The sequence below is a fragment of the Lithobates pipiens genome, unplaced genomic scaffold (genome assembly GCF_037356315.1).
Source record: "Lithobates pipiens isolate NorthernLeopardFrog02 unplaced genomic scaffold, aLitPip1_a1.2 Scaffold_3, whole genome shotgun sequence".
Lineage (NCBI taxonomy): Eukaryota > Metazoa > Chordata > Amphibia > Anura > Ranidae > Lithobates > Lithobates pipiens.
Window position 1 is genome coordinate 48,459,587 of NW_027507790.1, and position 23,003 is coordinate 48,482,589.

A 23,003-nucleotide genomic window follows, 5' to 3' on the forward strand; every position below is an offset into this window, starting at 1 on the left:
AAGAAGAAAAACAACAGCCAACAGATTTTTTTATATATTTTAAACAATCTGTTTTCAGCATATAGTTTTATCAGGTAGGTGGGTTATTTTATTTACTTTTTTATCTATTCTATTATTTAAAGAGTTTTCAAAAAATTGTAAATTGAGCAGTGCAAAATAACATTTTAAGATTTGTATCTGACTTTTTACAAGGCTTTTTAAAGAATGGTGATTTGGGGCTTGTATTCTGTCCACTCTTCCTGTTTTTGATGGAGAATTAGGAAGAGTGAACAGAAAAGCACAAAATCAGCAGTCACATAATACCTTGATTTGAGAAAGAATGCAGATAAGTAAAATTCCTGACATTCTGGGAATGATGTTTAACAACATCTCAACAGAGTCCACAGGGATAACCTTCTATAATCTTGAATAAAACATAGTAAACAGCCCTTCAGTATTATTTTTACAAACTCACATTCTTAGTAAGTAGTTTTCTTTACAAAATGTTTGCTTTTTACCTCCTATATAAATTGTTTCTAAATTTGCATGGGTCATCATTTTGAAAAAAATGTCATATGAATATATAAATACACATTCGAAATATGCTATTAATCCAGTTTTCTAAGGGAACATATAAATGATATACAAGGTGTAAATAGATGTAAATAAAGGCTTGTATGGCATAATTAAAATAACAGCAAGTGTATAATATAAATTAAGGATATTGACCAGACAACTTGATTGTAGATATCTCTCCTTGTAGACAGCGAAATGTAGAACATTCAATTATAAATAAATATGACAAAGTGTACCCATGGGGAAGAACTGGTCATATAATAATTATACCAGACTCTTTAAACTTTTATGCAAATATTTTTATTCAATCGTAAATAAATGCTGTTTATCATACACATTTACATGTAAGTGAATGATTGTCATTTATTTCACTGTATAAAATGTAAACTTAATAGCAACCAGTAGCTGTATTAAGAAAAGTCAAATTATCACCACCCCTTGAAAATGTTTTCCTGCATATTTAATATTACTTTGTTCCTGTTAAACAGTGGACTAGAGCAATTTGTGTTAAAGTTAGCGTAGCCTGTTTATAGAGCTCTGTGCACAAAGGTGACATCAAAATGAAAATGATAGTTTTGAGAATTGTAATCAAATCGGTTTTAAAGCTCTTAGTGGTAGCTGCTGATTTCTTTTGGTTAACTCATTGTGTCTGATGTATGTGTCATCATCATTTGGTTACCAACACAAAAAGCTTGTCAAAAATTTTAAATGAGTATAAAAGTTTCTTCTTCAGCAAGTAGTTAGTAAAGAAAAAGGATTTTACTTTAAACACTGACAAACATTAGTGATGAGCTATGCTATGACTGACCACCAACAGGCAGCAAGGAGTTAAAGAGACTCTGGATGAATGCCTTGTACTTGGATATATAGTTTAAAGAAAAACACTTCAGTCCACGCCCTCTATGACGCCACATGAACGGTTGCACTGGAGAAAACAAGATCTGGCAAAAGCAGTTGATTTATCTCTCATGTTATTTCTTCTGATTATTTAATGTAGCTCCCACTTTAAATCTGGATCTCCCCTCCTCCTAATAATGCACGTGTAATAGGAAGGGGGAAGAGAAGCAGATAATTCAGCAACTCTTAACATTTAACAGGACTGCATGGAAAGATCACCACCCCTACGACTCCTAGCCCTCAAACTGATAGCTGCTGTTTTGGCTGTCTAAGAGTTAATTAGATCTTTAGTATGGAATTGATATATTCTTGTCATCACAAGGTAAGACATATTTTATTATCTGCATATTTTATTATATACAAGTTTGTTGCCTAGTTTAGACCTCATGATATAAACTGCATGACTATGCAATTTTGCAATTTAAATATATTTATATATAGATATATCTATATCTATATAGATATATATTTATATTGTATCTGTTTTTTTACATTTATTTATATATATATATATATATATATATATATATATATATATATATATATATATATATATATAGACATGAACACACACACACACAACAAAGCAGCCTGTGTGGTGTTAGGGCTTTACTACTACCATATAGCTTACTGTTTTTACTACATGGACAAGTGGGAAACAATAAATATGTTGTATTGTGACGGTTTACCTTACCCCCTATAACCCTTCATAATGCTTTTTCAACTTTTCCCACTAGCAGCAAAGTAGGAAAACTCTAAAATAATTTGTGCAGGACATTCTGCAAAGTTTTTTTTTTTTCAGGGAACATTTCATTTTTAAATGGCTACCATTTTGAAACCAGAATAACATTTCCAATAGACAGAAGAAATCCCCCTTTGAATCCCCCTTGGCCTTTTTGAATTCACGCCCTGCCTTACATCAAACGCTTTTTTTTGCTGATTAACTGCACAATCAGGTCCCTGTAGATGAGGAGGGGGGTATGGAAGAGAAAAGCAGCCCCTTTTCCAGAGAACAATGCTATAATCTCAGCTCCATTGGACAGGAATGTCTGATTTCACAGCCCACTGCTTCTCCCATCTCCCAAAAAACCCTGCCAAAGGTCCACCAAGAAGAAAACCCCTCCCTTTCGATGAAAAATGGACAATTTGGAAATGAAGCCTAATCATTTATATCTTTGTAAAAATGAAAAAGCAAACTGGAGGGAAAAACAAAAACATGTATTAGCAACCAAAAGTTATGTAGAGTAAAATACATGCATTGATATTCATCTGTGTAAAATGTAATTTATTGTGTAGCCTAAAACAAATTTTAAATCGCTCCCATTTTAGTCAGTAAAATTACAATTAAACCCATTCTAATTTTCATCAACACATAACCTATTATAACATAAGCAGCCTATCTGTTAATAAACAGTTGTTCATTGTTTGATTGTTTTTACGACTGTATTATCATTTATAATCACAGTATGAGAAATTTAAGTAACAAAAAAGTGCAATACATAATTTTTGTTGTCATGGTTGCTCTATTGCAAATTTTCTAACATTTGCATTTGCTCACTAGCCACTTCTGGAACATACCCTACACAGTTATTCTTCTGCACATCCATTATATTGCTTGCTGTCCATTGCACAGGGTACAGCTATTGAATGCATTGTGTTTTGGGTGTTTTGTTGCAAATCTGCACTGGTTATTTTTTTATGGAATTATATTGAAATGTCACCTGCTATTAATCTTTTGAAGTTGATTGTAATGCTGTGGCCATTTTCCTTCTGTTTCCAAGATAAGGGCTTGTGAGGTGTTCTAGTGTTATCATGATACCCCAGATCACAATCCCCCTCCCCCTTCTGCTGCCCTGGAGGAGTGCTGTGTGTTTCCCCATGTGTGTGTCCTCCCTCATGGATGTGTTTACTCTCCAAGACCCCTCTGCTGAGACCAAAATCAATGAAAATGTAGTTGCAAAAAAGGCGGGCAAACCCAAAAAAATTTGTGAATGGAAGAATGTGTTTGTGCATTCATTGTTAAAATAAAGAGCATGCTGTGACGTGCACCTTCCCAGAGCCAATTGCAGGGCAGATGATATTTTTAAATATCCTTAGTCTCCAGCCAATGAAGGAGCAGGTGGCAAAGACTAGCGCAGGCTGTGGCCAATAGGAGAAAGGGTATGCAAATCAGGATCTGTCCAAGCAGGAGCTGAATGTCAACTAGTCAAAGATGGAGGATGGAGCTGGGAGGCCATGAGGTTTGTACCGGGAGGAAAATCGCTTCTCTCATCTCTTGGGAGGTGCGGTGGCTTAGGATGTGTAGCTTGTGGCCTTGAGGAAGCCTTTTGGATGATGACGGGCGACAGGGGTTTTTGCTAGCCTCTTTAGTCAACTTTTTCAGGAGGAGGTGCTTCTTTTGCCCAGGTACCATTCATGAATTTGGGGCTCAGCATTGGTGAGTAGCATCCGGGAGTTGTGAGCGGAAATGGTGGGAGCAGAGGGGAGTGGTGAGACTTGCAGAAGCAATTAGTCCATTGAGAGGGGGGGCAGCGTCCTTTCTCCTAGCTGGGAGGGAAGTAGACACTCCAGGTTGCTGCACGGACTGTTCGGGTGTCATAAGATGCCTGAGTGGCAAGCAATGGGAGGGGCTGGAGAGATCACTCACAACTAGAAGGCATTCTCAGTAAGGCTCCCCAGCATTGTATGCAGGCAGATTGAATGCCTGTGTATCAGCTAGTGCATGCGGTTTACAAAGCGGAAAAGGCAATGCTCCCGCTTGCTAATTTCATCATTATCATCAACATCAGTCTGTGAGATCTTGCTGTGTCTTTGGGTGGGGGGTGGAGGGGGGGGCTGTGGACCTGGCTTTACTCTGCGGGACCTCTAAATGATGGGGACATAAGAACCTGCAAGATACGACATCCACGCCCATCGATGTGCCTTCGCTGGAAACAAGCTTCCCAGAGATTCTTCTCTTTCACTTTCCCAATGGGCAGATGCGTTTTGCTGAAAAAAAAAATGGAGTCTTTGTAGTCACACGGTACCGAAATGGGGCCAATAAAGAAGAAAGTTATTAGATCTGAAGTGTGCAGTGGACAGGGTCCCAAATGTCAAAAGATTGTACTGCATGGAGAACACTGGGATCTAAAAGCAGGGCTGACGATCACTTCACACAATGCACAACCATTTAAGTCAATCTATAAATTGCCTCTCAAGCCTCCTAGAAAGTTTGGACTTCAAGTGACATTCGAATACTTGCAGCATACTCGCGGATCTTCCCCATCAGCGACTTGTGCTGTCAGCGATGTAGGAGAGTAGGAGACGGTCTTTTATTCCCTGTACAGTGCTATTTATTTGTTTTATCTGGAACGTAGATAAATAGTGGGGGCTGAGATCGTCATCGCTGGCCTGTGGGTTTGTCATCACTATTTATTCCAATTTTTTATTTTTGTTGCAATGTTTTCAAAGCCTGATCCGTTTCCCCCTCCCACAGATCATTACACGTCTCCATTTTCTCTATTTATCTTTCATCCCCAGGAGCCCAACAAACTCCCCGAATTGACCACTATTAAAATGTAGCAATGTTAGAAATGTACAAGGAGTGTAGAATGTCGAGGCTTGTACATCAAAGCTGCAATATCACTAATTAACGTCATTTTTTTTTTTTTTTTGTGATCTCTTCTTTTAGTGTTGTCCGTGTTCACTTTTAAAATTTCCTGTGGGTGTGGGGGATTGAAAGTATTTATTTACAGAAAGTTGCATTTCAGTATTTTGTGACCACTCTTGCATGCATTTAATTCTGTCTAATTTTTATTAGATTACTTATAGACTTTGATAGAAATATTTTTTTTTAAATTACACTTTTAAAAACAATTAAAAAAAAGATATAGTGTTAATATTTTTCTCTAAAACTTCTCCTTTGTTAGGGATCTTAAAGTGTTCAAAACAAGCATTTTATATTGAACTAATATTTTCCAACATGAGAGCTGGCTTAGCTTATTTATTTATTTAGGGGTAAGGTTATGTTGGAACAAAGTTCAGTACACTGTGTGAGTGACAGCTATGTGCATTTGGATATACGTGGAACTCAACTGTCATCCGCGGCCCTTTTTCTGTTGTACTACTGGAAAGTTTGATAAGCAGTGCAATATTAAAAGGGCATTGGCTGGCAGGGCCCCATCACAGTCCTAAAGTAGCTGCCTTTTACTGCGTGTGTTCATCCTGGCAATATTCATTACCTTGTGCAAAAAAGTTTATATATATATATATATATATATATATATATATATATATATATATAGTGATTGAAAGCCACACTGCATATCCAATTATTTCTAAATTATTCTTTAATAACTGCTTTTGGCTTGGCAGCCACTTACTAACTACAAAATATTGCATTTTGCATTTAATAATGTAGAAATAAGAAACTCACCTTTTTATAGTATTTTTTTATTATTTTTTTTTGCAGCATGTATACTGCATGTACAGTTGAATTGAACTAACTAAACTCAGTTTCCTTGATATAATATTTTTTTTTTAAATTAAAAGTAGATGTCAGTGCCCCTAACACTATTTTTGCTGTTAATAAGTAAAACAGTTTCTGGTACAAATGTGTAACTTTTTTATATTAGGTTTAATTTGTTTTAATCCCCTTATGTTTTCTAATGATGTGCCCTCAGTAATTAGAGAATTGCATGTGTTTAGTATTTCCCAGTTTATTTAAAACAATGTCAGGACTCACCTCTGATTTTACAGTTGGAGTTAATAAATTGCCCTTTTTTGTAGTCAAAATAGTGCCATTCTTTTTATTTTGTTATTTTTGTTATAACTTTATGTATTGTACTGACATTGATAGTAAGGACTGATATTAGCTGGTGTGAGATGCTCTGACAGTGTTGCACTACTGTGTTTTTTAATAAAGCAGTGCAATAGTATTGTCAAAGCATTTCATTCCAGCACAGCTTCCATCTTTTTTTTGCCTATTTGTTATTGTAACCAGAAGCAAGGCCTGATAGCTAAGGTAGAAATGTGTGCTTGCAAGTTCCTTGCTACAAGTCTAAGAATTATGACATGTACAATGTCAATTTTGACTCTGTAATCAGGCAGATATTAGGTTTATACATATCCTCTCGTATGCAGGTTAAACTGTGCATAGGCCCTATCAATCCTTCTTCAGCCTTTCTCATTGAAGGAAGGGGTGTGGAGAGCATCAGTAATGCAATGCTTGCCTGCTGTGTCAAATAAATATTGTATGTAACATGCATTGAATCAGAAACAAATATTTGTACTAGCTGTAGGTTTATTTAGTGTGTGTATGTTGCGAAATATAAATAGTATATCTATGTATGTTTTTGTACAAATTAATTTATTGATGATGATGGTTTCCATTGCAGATGTTTTTATTTGGCTTTGTTGGACTTTTTGAAACATGCATTAAACGTAGTTAAATTATTTTAGAGAGGGAAATAGTTATTTGATGGTTACTACACAAAATGGGGGTCTACATGGCTTAATGTGCTATAAGGGAGCAGTGAAAGGAGCACTGCATTTAAAATTTTCCAACAGTGCTTTGTTATTACGAGAAAGGATGATCCCCATTACTTTTTTCTTGACGGTTCCAAGAGAATTGCAAGAGTAGCAGCTTTAACAAGATTTTGTAGCATTGTCCTATTTTTGATATTATTTACCTTTTATTCTCCATAGAAATTGCAGCTGTTGGTAGATATTAACTTGCCATACAAATTGGAATCCAGTTTTACCCAAATAGCTTTTATAAGCACATAGAAGAATGTTCCTGATGGGTTAAGAATTTCTAGTATTTTTCTATTTAATAAAATGCACACATTTTAAAATGTTGGTGTATCTATGTGCTTCAGGCCTCAAGGCTTTGTCCTATCGTGATGTAGTATCCCCTTTGTAAATGTGTGGGCATGGCACATCATTGTCTACATTTGCACAGTGTTTTGCTTGCCTGGTGGCATTGTGCTTACATTTTTATCTCTTGCATAGCTTTTATACTATTATACATGGTGATAGGTGTGGAAGTTTTTAATTCACTGTTTAGCACTGTTTGATGCAGTGATGTTTAGGTGGGAAATTAATTAGCCCAGACTATGTATACAACATGTACCAGTATATTCTTTTACTGTGCAAAATACAACACTGCAGCACACGAGTGGTTTTGTATATATTTTTTCTTTTATTTGGTGATGTGATCTGCTGGTGCTATAGATTTCCTGTCCTAGCCATTGACAATACTACATTACAAAACTAAATAATAGTGCATTGACTGTTGGTGTTTTCAAGTGATTATATGGTGCCGAGTGTTGACACAGATGAGTAGCAGCAGGGCTTCAGCATCCTCCTGTTATATAAAAAGGGGCTTGATTTTTTTTTTTTAATGGCTGGTAAGATAAAAGTCACCAGGTCTGTCATTTGCGTGAGAAGGCCACTGCAGGCGTATATTGCATATCTTAATAGAGAAAGGGGTGTGTCATGATCAGCCTATGTGAATTCAAATATCTGCTTGAGCATTGCTGTCAATATATCATTGAAAAAATATTGTTGTATTTACCAAGGGAAAAAAGTAAGCTATTATGTGTGTATGTGTAGCATGTATGTGTGTAGTGTGTGTGTGCAGATTCCAGGCTGGGGGAGGGCTGAGGAATGCAGTGAATCAGGTCTGGCTGTGCAGGGGGAGGGGATTGCCTCGGGAGAGCTTCCATCCTGTCGTTGCATAAACTTGTTAAAAGAAGCCCTCATGTGTAGGAAGCAGCCTGGGACAGGGAAGGATCGCTATGTACACCTTGGACCCTTGTGGGTGAGCATTTCACTTGCTACACATTTAGTGGGTGTTTGCATCTGCTTCTAGTACACCACCCCCTATTCCATAGCCAACATAGAGTATATATCAGGCCCTATACTATCCAGAACTAACCAATGCCTTCGTTTTTACGCAGTTGTCCCAAATCCATCTGTGTTTATTTGAATTTCTGGGCCACAGTTTAAGCTTGTCTACTTCTACTGTAACCTAGATGCTATATGGAGTTTCATCTCCTTGGCAAGCAGGGGCTATGTATTCTACTATAGAGTTAACTCATTCAGGTAATTTTCTACACCACTTTGAGCATGATAGGATTTTATTTACTGCTGGATAATTATGAGGTAGAAATGGTAAAGTAGCCTTGTACTACCTTGTGGGCATCTTGCATAGCTGCAGGAGAAAACCAGCCCAAAAGGCGAATTGCAAGGATTACTGACAGCCTTTAGATTAACAGTTTGTGCTCACCTGGGCAGGTTGGATCCTGCATGGCACAGGAATCCCCTGTATATCTGGAGATTTGTACAAGCATGCAGTATAGGTTTAACTAGACAATGTTGGAATGCTTGGAATTGCAGGAACTGGTTAACTCTTTATAGACTATGAGACATAAACACCCTCCTTAATACCTTTAGATTAATAGAAACCTAGACCAGTACATTCTAATATACCAGTGGGAAGTACATACTGTGTCTGTGTTGGCACAGTTGCCTCTGAGTTTCTGGGGTTTGTGGGCAAGAGTTGCATATATATTTCTAACGATTCCTATTTTTTCCCCCTTTTTATGAGCATCAGCTGACTGCACCTAAAAACCTGCATCCTTGGCATGATGGACGAATAGAAATTCAGTTTGTGCATACATTTATTTCTATGTCATAATCAAAAAATAAAACCCTGATGACCATTTGAAGAGCCCAGGAATAGAAGGAGGCCAATAATATAAAGACTACAGTATATTATTAGCTGATGTCTTTAATCAGACAAAGGCCCTATCTGAAATGTGATAAAGTGAGGGTATGGTTCTAAACATAACTGAACATGATCTGACTCCTGGGGTATAAATAGCAGACTTTAGCTAATGTCTTGTTTTAAAGTTGGTTATAATAAGTGCTAACACATTCTTGGGATTGATGGCTTTATTAGGACACCAATCATACTGAGCAGCATGATGTATACAGTTTCTGGACTTTTCCAAAACATCTTCAAAAACCATGGAATGGCTGGGGCCTTTCTTGTTGCTGCTATAGGCACTTGTCATCTCTGCATGATGCAATCCCTATTTGCTTCAAAAAGGTCTACATTATTATGTATTAAAGTTCTGCCTAATGCATTACCCTGTAGAGAAGCAATGGAAAACTAAATTAAAAGACTACAAATTATAATCTTCTAAATCAAACAAATTACCATTAGAAGATATCCACATGGATGGGCATATCAGTTATGGCCATGCTAGAATTAAAATTGTACAAAGGGTTTTTTAAAAATGATGTAAAATAAAAATAGCACAGAGAACTGCTCTGACTGTGACCATGAAGTGGAACACGGGTTATAATGTTTTAGTTGTGTTTTTGTTTTGCTGCCTTTTTTTGCTATCTCCAGTGTCTTGGGGTAAAAGGTTAATGGGAACAACAGTTAAAAGATCACAAACTGTTGAAGATTCGGAGCAGCATGTGAAAAAATGTGAAATGCATGTGTTTATAAAGCAAGGTTAACCCACTGCTGACCAGATGAGCACTGAAAGCGTAGCTTATGTTTTCTTAATTATCAGTTATTTTTTCCCAATCTGGTTAGAATCGTACATCAAAGAGACTAGGCCTGTCTCACACTGTTCTGTGGAACGTGAGGAATCTTTAATGCAATAGTAAGATCAATGTGGAATGCATACATTAGCCAGAAATCCATGAATTACAGGATTGTATCCCATTTCCACTTTCATTTAATCCGCTGGAAAACCAGTCAGTGGAGGGAAGAAAAGAGAAGGGAGAGGAGGGGAATCAAGTGTCAAAAAAGTGAATTGGTTGCAGAGGGGGAGGGGATTGGATTGTGGAAGAAGGAGGGAGTGTGTGTGGGGTCGTTTGGGATGGAGGGGGTGGGGGGTGTTGCCATAAAATGAAAAACAGCCCCCCTCCAACCATTTCCTGAAAGGTTAAACTAGCAGTATCAATAGAACGTTGCCATCAGCAGAAGTTAGCTGAAAATGGTAAAGTAGCCATAATAATGTAAATATGTGCTTAAATAATCTTTAATGCAATAGATTTAGTTTACAATAATCCTTACCACAACTGAGTAAAATTTCATCTGGTTGTCGACCAAAATGTTGCCCCAAAGTACAGCTGCTTATCTGTCTTTAGATTCCTTTCTAACCAGATGCATATCATGGAGGAAGCTGTTAAAAGTAATTAACACTGAATTACACAAATGCAATCATATCAAGGATCTTTTTAATATTTTGTTAGAGTACACAAATGTTACAGTGCTAAGAGTATCCATGTCAACTTCATGATCTTTGACTAGTTTCTAAAAATCTCAAATATGTATTTCAGGGTTTTCTGAGGCCAAGGCAACATTCCACAACATTAATGCATTTGAATTATTTTCAGATTTTTTTCCCTAGGTTTAACAATGATTAGATATTAAATGAAACTGAGTTTTAGATTGAGCTTTGTATCAGTATTATGCATTCGGTATAAAGTTTACTGAACCTTTTTAGATGTCATAAACAGACTGCACCACTAGTATCTACACAAATGATAGTATTGTTTGCATGAAGATAAACCCTAAATTCCTTGAATTTCCTTCCCAACAGGTCTGTGGTGTTATATGTTGCAGCCTTCTTGTCTGTTGTGACATTGTCTTCCCGCCCTTAAGGAAGTGACCCTATCAATATTGCCTCTGCTTTTGTCATCAGAGTAGTAGTGCAATATTGCTTATAGGGTCTTTTCTTTGAGACACCTTCTTTATGTGAAGAGGCTCATCAGTGTCCCCCACGATGAACATTATTTTTCCTCTTAAATTGTCTAAGGCAAAAGTGTTTCCATACCTTTTTGGTGACCTGATCATTTTAGTTGCTAGTTTGTTTTATGTTTATTATATTATTACCCCCTTGTTGTTTTTACCTCCTGCAAAAGTGCATTTGCCATATGATATAAAATGTAAACATTTTATTTGCCTCTTGTTTCTGCATTTTTACATGCTTCTTTAGAGTCTAGTAAAAGTTCCTTATAGTCTGGCTGTGCTGATTTGGAATAGCTTTATTAATGTTTGCAGTTGCTGCAGACATCATAGGAGGTGTGTTTGTGTAGATTATTCATCAAACGGGAAAGGATGAGCTATTAGTGAAAATCGGGTGTTTTTCCTTTACATGTTTGTTGTAAGCTGATATATGTTATTATTCGTCCTTTATTCCCACACATCTCAAACACTGGCTTCAGGGTACATTGTTTCATGTGCAGCAAACAGCGTAGAATGGAATGTACATGCTTTCCTAATTTTCAGTACCATTTAAGCATTTATGAGAAATACAAGAGCCTAAATAAATTAAAAAAGTAAATAAATAAAAAAGGTATACTTTTTTTGACAGTATCTAAATCTATAAATATATAAAAACACACTATATATATTATATTATATATATATATATATATATATATATTAATATAAATATATATATAAATATATATATATATATATATATATATATATATAATATATAGAGAGAGAGAGAGAGCGAGAGGGGGGGGGGGGGGGGGGGGAGAGAAACACTTATAATACAAATGTGCTAGATAAATAGTTGCCTAAATATATCCTTTTTTTAATGTAGTACTCAAATGAAATTATTGTATCATTTAGACTGCTAAAAAAAGAAAAAAAAAGTTTTGCTAAGCAGATCTAGCACACAATGCAGTAACCTCCACTGCCCCCTCCCATCAGCAGCAGCCCTGCCAGGGACCCTCAGTAATTGAAGATCACGTGATAAGCTGTTTGGTCTGAGGTATGTGAGAAAAGAGAGAGCGAGTCTAGCATTGGCCTGGGAGGGGCAGAAGCCGAGGTTTTCCTAGGGTAGAATGAGGAGGTAGTATATGGGAGCTTATGATCTCTTTAAGGAGGTAGTACATGTGTGATAGTGGTGGCTGGTGATGTGAGTGCAGAGAGAGATGGATAGGAGGGGCTCGCAGGGGCAGAGTGTGGGTGGCCGATCCTGCTATTTTCAGGTGGTCTGTGGATGTGGTCTTTTGGGACCTTTGAGGCCCAGGAAAGGGCTCAGTGGGTGGGGAACAGACACTCAATATAGTTGGCTGAAGAGAGCACGATCAATTCTGCTATGCAGCAACTCCAGCCTAATACATAATAAGAGCCCCCAGGCACTACTCATACTTGACATGTACATTATAACTTTCCACCATATTTCTCTTTTGTCCACATGTATAAACAGTTTGCTGGTAATTAAGCTCACTATTACTTCATTAACATACTGCAAACTGATCAGATGTCATTTGTGGCATGTGTCACGCTGTATCGTGAAAGAGTTAATGCACCCTTTGTGTCTCTAGGACTGCGAGCTGTAGTTTTCTTGCCCAGGCTGCCTGACACTCTTTCCCTGTTGCACTACTGTAAAACAATACATAAGCAGTGCAATGATGAAAGGGCATCAGTCTGAACCTGATTGACACTGTTATGTCTAGCAGAGGAGATTCACAGGCCAGGCTCTAAGGTGCCCATCAAGGATCCCAGCTACCATCCAGACACCTGTACCCAAGTGGCATCAACTGTCCTACTGAGATTACAAACATTCAGCTGCCTTATACTTCATTTGTATATACTTTGTATTTAATTGCATCCATTTGTAAAGAATTTTATTGTAATAAAAATTATGCATGCAAACGTGGCATCGTTTTTATTTGCCTGAAACAATCTGCTTCGGCACTAGTATTTCTAGATGTAAGATGTATAGCAAGCCCCGGGTTATGTAATTTTTGAGGGTGTGTAAATGTTTGCACATAATATCTATCTAGTGTATAATCTGTAGGGGCGTACTCCAGCAGATGTAATCATCGATTTATGGAGACTATTCTCATCATTTGTAGAAAATGGGTCTTTTAACAGGCAACAGTTTATGCAAGGGAACATAAGATGTGCATATCCTGTAGGCAGGCCACCATCTGCTGATCTGATTCTGGACTGGGGGAAGCCATTTTATGGTGAGAAAATCTACATAAAGGTTATTGCTAATCTGACCAGTATGGTTGCCTCCTGGCTAACTGCTTTTATTTATTGGTGATTTCCCCCTCTTCCAGAAACCTGGGGAAGAGGGGATCTGGGCAGGGCTGGATCTCCTCCAGTGTGTTTATACTCACACAGAAAATGGCTGCTGCTACAGCACGTGGGTGAACCAGCTCTGCCCAGGCTTCAAGCTTTCTCCCCCCACACCAGACACAGCTCCCTATGCTCTCTCAGCACAAATACTATTATTATGATCATATTGCTCACATTGCTCAGAAATCAGGATCTGTGCAGACTCAGAAGTCTCAGACATGCCAGAAATGGCATCTTAAGGTGTCAGCATGGCTGGGGGTACAGTGTTTATTTTCTCTGTGCTGGTCAGTGAGAGACCGGACAGCTGCTTCTTTGAAGACTGCAGAGGTTATGACCCGCAGGGCCTCTGTCCCCAGAGCTGCTGAGTCAAATAACGTTGAAGGTGAGGGGGCAGGAGGAGGGGGAGAGGAAGAGTACATATAGGGGGAGGGGTTGCACTCACTGACTTGCCCTTTCTTTCTTTTACAATCTGTGAATGAATCGGAGCATGGTGTGGATATCCAAGGAGGAACTAGTACTTCCACTAGCAAGACAGCTGCAGGACAGCGGCCAGTGCAACCTCCTCGGTGACATGTCACCAGCTGCTCCACTCTTCCCATACAAGTGAGCAGCATAGCATAACTGGGTGGGACAAAGACAAAATGCCCATTCTAGATCTTTATGGTAAACGTACACAAAAGCTCACCATACTGCCCATGGTGCATTTAACCCCAACTGTGCCAAGATTTTCCCATCGTGTGCTGCAATGAAACAAAGCACTGATCTTTTTCCAGCCTCCAGTGCCTGTTTCAGTGCTGTAATAATGCACAGCTTAACAGTCGGAGTGATGGATAAAAACCTGAAGGAAAATGTCTGAGCAGCCTATAGCAACCAGGCAACTTCCAGCTGTCGTTCTTCCAATTTGAGTTACCAGATTACAGCTGGAATCTGCTGACTGGTAACTGAGAGGATGTTATAATTTTCCAGTTTATTTCACATACCTCCCAGAATTTCCTGTCTGTATTAATGATTATTACATGTCAATTTGCAAGTATATGTTCTATATAGTTCCGTATAAAATATAACTTCAAACTTCTCCTAACTTCAAAGATTTTCATTATATCTGATGTTTGATCATTAAAAACTGTTCATAACTATGTAGTGTGTGGCCCTACATAAAGCAAAATTTTCAGTTTATAGCTAGTTAGGTAGGTCACTGCATAGTTGTGTGGAAATTTTCATGATCTAATAGATCAGCTCTAAGGAAAATCTAAAGGCTGTGTGGTCAAGTTGGCCCATTTTTGTGATCTTACAGTGACACAGAGGCCTAGTAACAACAAAATACAAATGCTTGACAATGTAATTTAAAAGGACTTCCTATTTCTTCTTATGGGCAGCTTAATGTCACACTGTATCCTAGTTGCGAAAATAAATTCCATTTTCTAATTTTTTTTTCTTTGTCTAATAGCATGTAATCTTTAAAATAAAATTCAGGTCATACATTGGTAGACATCATTGTTTTGAGAAAACCAATGCCGTGAAAGCGGTGAAAAATTCTATTGTTTCATACAGAGCTTTGAATAGTTGCTATGGGCAACCCCAGAATTAACACTAAGCCTAAACCAGCCATTGTCAGCCAGGGTTCCTCCACAGATTTCTGGGAGTTCCTTGAGCTGTGGCAGTTTCCCTCCCATTTGATGGTGGCTGCATAGTTCTGGAGCCAGTGTCTCTTGAAAGATCCAATGCTACCAATAATCGTTTTAGCTGTCTGTAATGGTGGCATTCTGATCACCACTATAGGGTTTTTTCCTATTGATCAGCAATGTAAGGTGTGGTTTTCCCACTACCCCCTATTCACTTTCAATACATTTTTCTTTAAAAAATTTTTTAGGTATAAAACATAGTGTAAGAAAACTTTTTCAAATAGCCAAGAAGATGTTAGAAAGCTACAGAGAATGTAAAAACATCCAACAGTACAAATAGCACATTCCTTGTGATTTGTTTTTAGTAGGGGCTCTCCTAGACCTGAAAAAATAAAATATGGTTCTCATTGACCTGAAAAATATTATATGGTTTTCCTAGACCTGACAAAATATTATAAAGGGTTCTCCTAGACCTGACAAAATATTGTATGGTTCTCCTAGACATGAAATATATTATATGCATATATAGCATATTCCTTGTGATTTGTTTTTAGTAGGGGCTCTCCTAGACCTGAAAAATAAAATATGGTTCTCCTAGATTTAAAAAATATTATAAGGTTCTCCTAGACCTGAAAAAATATTGTATGGTTCTCCTAGACATGAAAGATATTATATGCTTCTCCTACACCTGAAAAAATATTCTAAAAGGTTCTCCTAGACCTAAAAAATATTCGAAGGTTCTCGTAGAGCTGAAAAACATAGTATAGTTCTCCTAGACCTGAAAAACATAGTATAGTTCTCCTAGACCTTAAAAATTATGTTAAGGTTCTCCTAGACCTGAAAATTATTAAGGGTTCTTCTGGGGTAAAAAAAGTTGATCAAGGCTGGCCTAATCATGGTGGGGATTTTACCAAACATAAGTCACCCTGTATATTCAGTTCAGACTTACAATTTACAATTACTGTACAATTGGATATTTGAGGCAAATACAGTTTTAATTTATTAGTAAATCAAGCCCTATAGCATGTTTTTTTTTTTCTCCCTCCCAATATGTATATATTATAAATGGATAGATAGATAGATAGATAGATAGATATTATAAAAATGTATGTGTGTATGTGTTTATATATATATATATATATATATATATATATATATATATATATATATACATACACACATATATATCCAGATATCTGTGTGACATGTTAGCATTTCCCTGTTTCTCTTTTTAAAACTGCAACAAAGCAGTGGTAGCCCTCCTTATTTTGGCGGCATTTTATAGCCCTATGCTTTTTTAACTCAAAGACCGCATGGCTCTCACCATTTGCCTGACCTCAAATGCACTACTTGGCCATATGCTTTCGTCAGTAGTAAAAGTCCTTATTCCCCATGCTTCTAGCTAACACCAGTCTGTACTTGTCTTCAGAGAGGGAGGAACAGTTGTCGTATATCACTTGAATGCTTGGAAGCCATGCTAGCAGCTTGCCTGCTCAGCCTGGACACCAGGGCCGCAGGTTTAGTAGATATGACTTATGTTTGGATAAAAGCATGGCAGACAACCTCTGTAGCGGAGGATATGAATGCATGACTCACAAACGGAAGCAGTGTGATTTTACAGGCATGCCAGGGGAAGGCCATTTTAAAAAGACCACACATATTTCTCACATGTAGCATAATGCCAGTAGTGAACTGAACAGGCTTTGCTGGTGTCTGTCACATCTTTTTGCTGTCTACCACGACATGACGTGTCCCTCCTACTCAAGCATCAAGCACCCAAAAGAGATTCTATTTGGAATATAAATCCATCCCCACACGCACCTAAAGGCAGGAATGCGGAAGGGGATATCCTACAAGCCCCCCTCCCCTAATGCATACAGCGTGTGCACACAGCTGTATACTGGAGTGACTCACACAGACAAGGAGACGCATTGCAGAGGGCATGAAGGGGTTAAAAAGGCCAGCACAGGGCTGTTCTAAATAGGTTTAACATTTTTATAAGCCATATTTACCTAATCTATAGGGCCTGTAACATGGCTAGCATATTGAATACTACAAAAGCAAAGAATCATGCGCTCTGCTTAATAATTCTTCATAAACAGGTAGCTTTGCAAATAAACTTAACTGGATCATTTTGTTCTCTATTAAGAATATGCTGCAGAAAACAAATTTACAGGAATAATCCTGCAAGGCTGAGAAATTATTATTATTATTTTTTTTTTTGATTAGCCAAATATAAATGGCAATAGGCAAAGGATCTTCAATCATTTGTTTTCCTGTAGCATTTAAATGCAAATGATTTGTATGATAATGTAAACTTGTCCTAGGTAGTACTTCAGACGCATGAACACAACTTTCCTCATGCTGTACCATAAGGAATTACCCAGTAACAAAAAATAAATAAAATACAAGAATTCCACAAATTCATTTCACAAAACAATGAAAGCATGCTTTGCTATATTTATGTGATATGCGGCTTTGATTTTCTAGTAGCACATCAGATGTTAAGTCACAGTGTGGGGCATTTGGCAACACTGGAGAGTGTTATTATCATTTTTTATTAACCAATTTTTTTATTTTATTTTTTAGATCAGAACAAATGCAGTCTTATTGCAGAGAGATAGAAACAAAAAAAAAAAGTCATATTCACTGTTTATTTCAGCAAAGTTATCTGTAGCTCTTTTAAGCAGAACTTTCACATTTCACTGTAAATATTTGATGAGCTTAATTTGCTTCAGTCAATCTATCATGTGTTAGCAAAAAGGATGTTTTTTTTTTTTTTTTATCACGCTCCCGAATGATTAAATATTTAAATTAAACACAGGTTTACCTTATGTACTAACGTGACTTTTGCAAAGTGAACAGCCACTACCTCCATAATAAATCAACACCACTGAGTGTTGAATGTGGGGGTGGGGGATCTACTAACTTTGCTGAATACACAGCTGAAATAAAGCCCAGTTCACACTACTGCAATACACTTTTGCTGCGATTTTCAGTGCAAAAATGCGCACAGAGTCGCATTTATGTGAATGGACACTGAAATGATTAATGAAATTATTGAAAATAATGTGACTTCCTTTATCACGCGTTTCTGTGCGACTCAAGTTGCATCAGAAATTACATCAGTGTGAACCTGCACTAAGGGTGTTTTACCTTTCAAATCTGTAAACTGTGGAGCCGGTTATGTACTACCCTGCCAGAAGTAGCCAGATACTTCACCTCCATTATACTTGCAGTATGGCTTGGCCAAGAAGGCTTGTTAAAAGTCATACTAGCATGCTGATTGGCTAATAAAGCAAAAGCACCAGGCTGGCGAGGGCAGCTCTTTTCTGATATGAGAATGCTTATTACAGCACACCTGACTGGCCCTAAAGCTGGGCAATAAATGGATTGAAATATGGTCGGTTCTGCATGACAGAAGTCGTACTAATTATCGATTTGTGTCGAACGGATTTGTTTAAAAAAAAAATCTCGATCAGCGGCTGCAGCCAAGAGGCAGCGAGTACCTGCTGTCAGAATACAATGTCTCAGCAGGGAGAATTCCTCTATCCTCCTCGCCTGTGTGGATCCCAATCTGCTGTGCAAGGAGATACATGAGGCTAATTTTAAGACAAATACAGGTCTGGAGGTTGCACCAAAAAAAAAATTATTTTAAGTGAATAGATAACTGCATTATAAACTGTATTTCCTTTAAGGACACAATGGTCATTTGCCGACTTTCTCAGCGTAACATTAGGCTGAAATACCTTATAGCGGCAAACAACAGTCTACACTGAGCTCAAGTAAAAGCTCAAGTTCTATCACAATTCTATACATTGAGCATAGCCTACCTGCTGAGTATTTTGGATTTTCATCCAGGAATTGCTGTAGTATTCCAATCCACTGCATTTCATTCCTTCAGTAATCTGGTGCTCCTGGAACACGCCTGCTGGTGATAGTGGAACCCCCACTACAGACATCTTGCTGCTTTTCACATAGAGAAGACCAGTATAAAAAGCCAGAGTTAAGAAGGCTCACATAGCCACCAATCAGATTCATAGTTGCCTTGAAAGTGTGAGCGTGATTGGTAATGCAGGAAGCAGGGGAAGAGAAAGTTACTCATCACAGTTTGCAGTAAATACCCTCCTATAGCTCCTGTAACAAAAGGTAAAGAGAGTGAACTGTCTGACTTTAGCAAAGTTGCTGTGCGATCTTTCATAAAATACTTCATGTGACCGAGAAAGTTCAGTGAGTCTCATGGAGTGGGTAGTATTAAATTTTTTATCCTATAAGTACCATTATATGTTAAGTGCTTTTTACTCTTTGTGTAAGTTTTATGCATGTAGAAAGTCATTTTAACCGGACTTTTTCATGTGAACACAAGTCTGGCAAAAGCATGATAACTCACCTTTATACAAAGAAAATGACAGTTGAACCAATCTTGATATTATTAGCAATATAAATTGAATATAAACTGGCAAAAAGTGGAGCAGCCCTAAGAGGTCAAGCTAAAGCTGGGTATACACTAGTAGAATTCTGTTTGATGTTTTTGTTGTAAGAATGTTCTAAGAACGTTCTTTTTTCTAATCATTAGTAGGGTCAAATCGACATTCATTTTTAACCGCTATTGTGAGAAAACTCAAAGGAGTAGGGTGGAAAAGTTTTTTCGAATGTTCGAATTTCTAACAGTGTATATGCTTTTTGTTCAGTAAAGTCCATGCATTTAAAAATCAAATGTTAAAGTGGTTCTAAAGGCATTTTTTTTTCTTAATGCATTTTCTCCATTAGGATAAAAAAAACTTCCATGATCAGCATCCCCCTTTAGTACTTACTTGGCTCCTCTTTTAATCCAGAGCTCGGCTGCAGCAGACAAGCTCTTTCTCTCTCTTCTGAGAGGACACAGAGGCAGCAGTGGGAACCATTGGCTCCTGCTGCTGTCATTCACATCCAATGAGGAGGGAGCAGGGGACAGGGCCAAGCCATGCTATTTGTGTCTATGGACCCACACAGCCCAGCTCAGGTGCATGCCCAAAAGAGTGCCCCCACAGAACACAACTTGCACAGAAGAGGTAAGGGTCACTCTATGCAATACCATTGCACAGAGCAGGTAAGCACAACATGTTTATTATTTTAAGAAAAACATATACCTTCATAAACACTTAAAAAAAGCAAACAAAATCTTGAACTACTTTAGAACCACATTCGAAGGTACTGAGAATTTTTGAACATATTTTCCTAAAAATTTTCATTGAAACTCTACTTGTGTACCCAGCCTAAAATATGGTGTATCAGAAAATAGATCATGCATCTGTGTTTGGTTCTGGAGTCCAGAATAATATGAACAGAAAGAAAAACACTAGGAATAGTGGCACTGCAGTGACAGAAGATACCTCTACTATATACACATCAGGGCATACATTGAAAGAGAAGTTTGGGAATTTTTAAGAATCATACTTACCTAGGTAGATGCAGCATCGGTCCAATGCTGCATCTTTACCCCACCAGCTCTAAGACTGAGAACCAAGCAATCAAACAACACTGATCGCTCGATTCTCAGCACTCTGTGAGCAGAGAGCTGGTGACTGACAGTCACCAGCTCTCTGCTCTGGCCCCCCGCTGCGCTCACTGGAGCGCTGGGCTGTGAAGGTTGCAGGAGTGGCTGGCTCAGGGTCTCAGCTGATCACTGAGAGGCTGAGCCAGGTGCCGGTCCAGGCTCCTGGGTGGATCCCGACCATATGGTCACGATCTTTACCCATCCTGGACCAGCTCTGTGACATCAGCAGACAGCAGGCTTCAGCCCACTGTTGGCTGAAAACGGGTCACAGGAGTTCAGAACGCACTGCACTCCTGTGATCCACAGGAGAAGTACAGCCAAACAGGCTTTGGCTGTACTTTAAGCTCCTTTATTTAGGCATTTTAAGTGCCTAATTTATACAGTCATACACATTTATAAATGTGGCATTCTTGATCCAAATAACAGTGTTGGGTTATGCAAAGAGTTTAATTTTAAAGCATACCTGTACTGGGATTCATCATCATACATGTTCAGCTGGGCTGTTTGGTACACCACTATAGGTGTCTTCATTCATGATCTCCTTGGCCCTCTTCAGCCCTCAGTTTTTCCTCCTGCCAACCCCCCATCTCACTACAGGACAGATCAGTGACAGGATAGATTTGCGACATCAGTGTCAGTTTCCCGGTGGACTTTGAGGCAGGATTTCCTGAGAACTGTGCGCACTTTTGGTAGTGTAGGCAGCAGGAAAGGTAAGTATTCATTCCGCAGTCTTATTTTCCAGGTATGCCTATTTGGGAATGCTTTTAGTTAATGACAGGATCACTTTAAATGGCTCCTTTTCCTGCTCTTCTCCATAGACACTTCGCACATGCTCACAATTATCTCCAGCCTGAAGCATGTAGCATTTGAGGATAACTTTATGATATGCTGAATAAAATCTTACATAACAAATATCTAAAAGGTTGATAAAATTATGTAAATGCAAAAATCAATCTAATGCTTGCAGTAGTCCCATTAGTGAAATGAAAATAAAAAACAGTATATTACGCATGGTGATAAAAAAAGAGCATGCATTGTTTTTTTATTAGGTTGAAATGTGTGTTAAATAATATTAATGTGTATATGTCTGAATCTTTATATCATCTTACTACCCTCTACACAACTTACAGTATATCAGAATAAGGACTGGAGAGTACACACAATCAGCCTCATGTGACTCGGTCACATGCTGCTAATCTAACATGTTTCAGGCACAAGGGCTGGGGGGGAGGGGGGGGGGGGCGATGCATTTAGATAATTGACACACGATTCACAAAGTTATTTTACTTTTAAAATCTGAGATAAAATACCTCACACTTTTCACTTTTTCACACTTTTTTTTTTGTAGTTATTTCATCAAAATGTGAGGTATTTTGCTCATGAAACCCTGCGGTATTTTATCTCATGACAGGATGGGATGGATACAGTGGAGAAGGATTAGAAATCCTGTCAGTTTTTAGTGATAATAAAGAGGTAAAATGGTTTAAACTGAAACTAGAAATCTGGCAACTCACAAGTCAGTACGCTACCCGCAGCATACGTATTAATACAAAAGAAGAAAAGTGACTAGAATACCAGGCGAAGTGAAGGTGCTTTTACAGGACACAAGAGGTGTATAAGGGTCGGTTCAAACTGAGGCAGCGCGACTTGCAGCACGATTGCCTCAGGCGACCTGCATCCGACTTCAGTTGCGGCTTGCAAAATGACTTTTGTATAGAAGTTAATGCAAGTCGCCTGAAGTCGCCCCAAAAGTAGTACAGGAACCTTTTTCTAAGTCGGAGCGACTTGTGTCGCTCCTATTAAAACGGTTCCATTGTACAGAATGGAGCGTGACTTGTCATGCGGCTAAGACTCCTGACAAGTTGCCCCAGTGTGAACCGAGTCTAAAACAAAAAAAAGTTGAAGTAAAAACAAAATATCTTTATAAATGTCAAACATTGAATAAAAATAGCTTTAAAAATCACACACATATATAAATACCCTTCTTCCACCAATAAAAAAAACACAGCTTTGTCATTGCAGAGATTTGCCTTCACTTCTGCCCCATAGCCAAAACAGGAAGTGAGAGTAAATCCCTGCAAATAAAAAGAATCCCCTGCGGACCCGCAGGTCACCAGAACTAGTGTCCCCATTGGAAGAATTTCCCTCTATTACTTTTCTGGGGACAACCCAAAATTTGGGATTTTCTGTCACTTTCAAAGATTGTAAGCTCTTCTTCGATTGTAAGCTCTAACAAGCAGGGCCCTTTGATTCTTCCTGTATTGAATTGTATTGTAAC

The 23,003-nt window shown here is 38.1% G+C and overlaps 1 long non-coding RNA gene across 1 annotated transcript in view; it reads right to left on the reverse strand.

Annotated features, from left to right (window-relative positions):
- Window positions 1-832: 832 nt before the first annotated feature.
- LOC143940367 (uncharacterized) overlaps window positions 833-23,003 on the reverse strand; it is a 122,545-nt gene continuing 100,374 nt past the window's right edge. Inside the window, exons 2-4 of the long non-coding RNA XR_013263861.1 lie at window positions 19,023-19,155; window positions 10,532-10,640; window positions 833-4,440 (exon numbers count right to left, since the gene is read on the reverse strand). This is a non-coding gene — a long non-coding RNA (uncharacterized LOC143940367). The remainder of the gene's footprint in view (window positions 4,441-10,531; window positions 10,641-19,022; window positions 19,156-23,003) is intronic.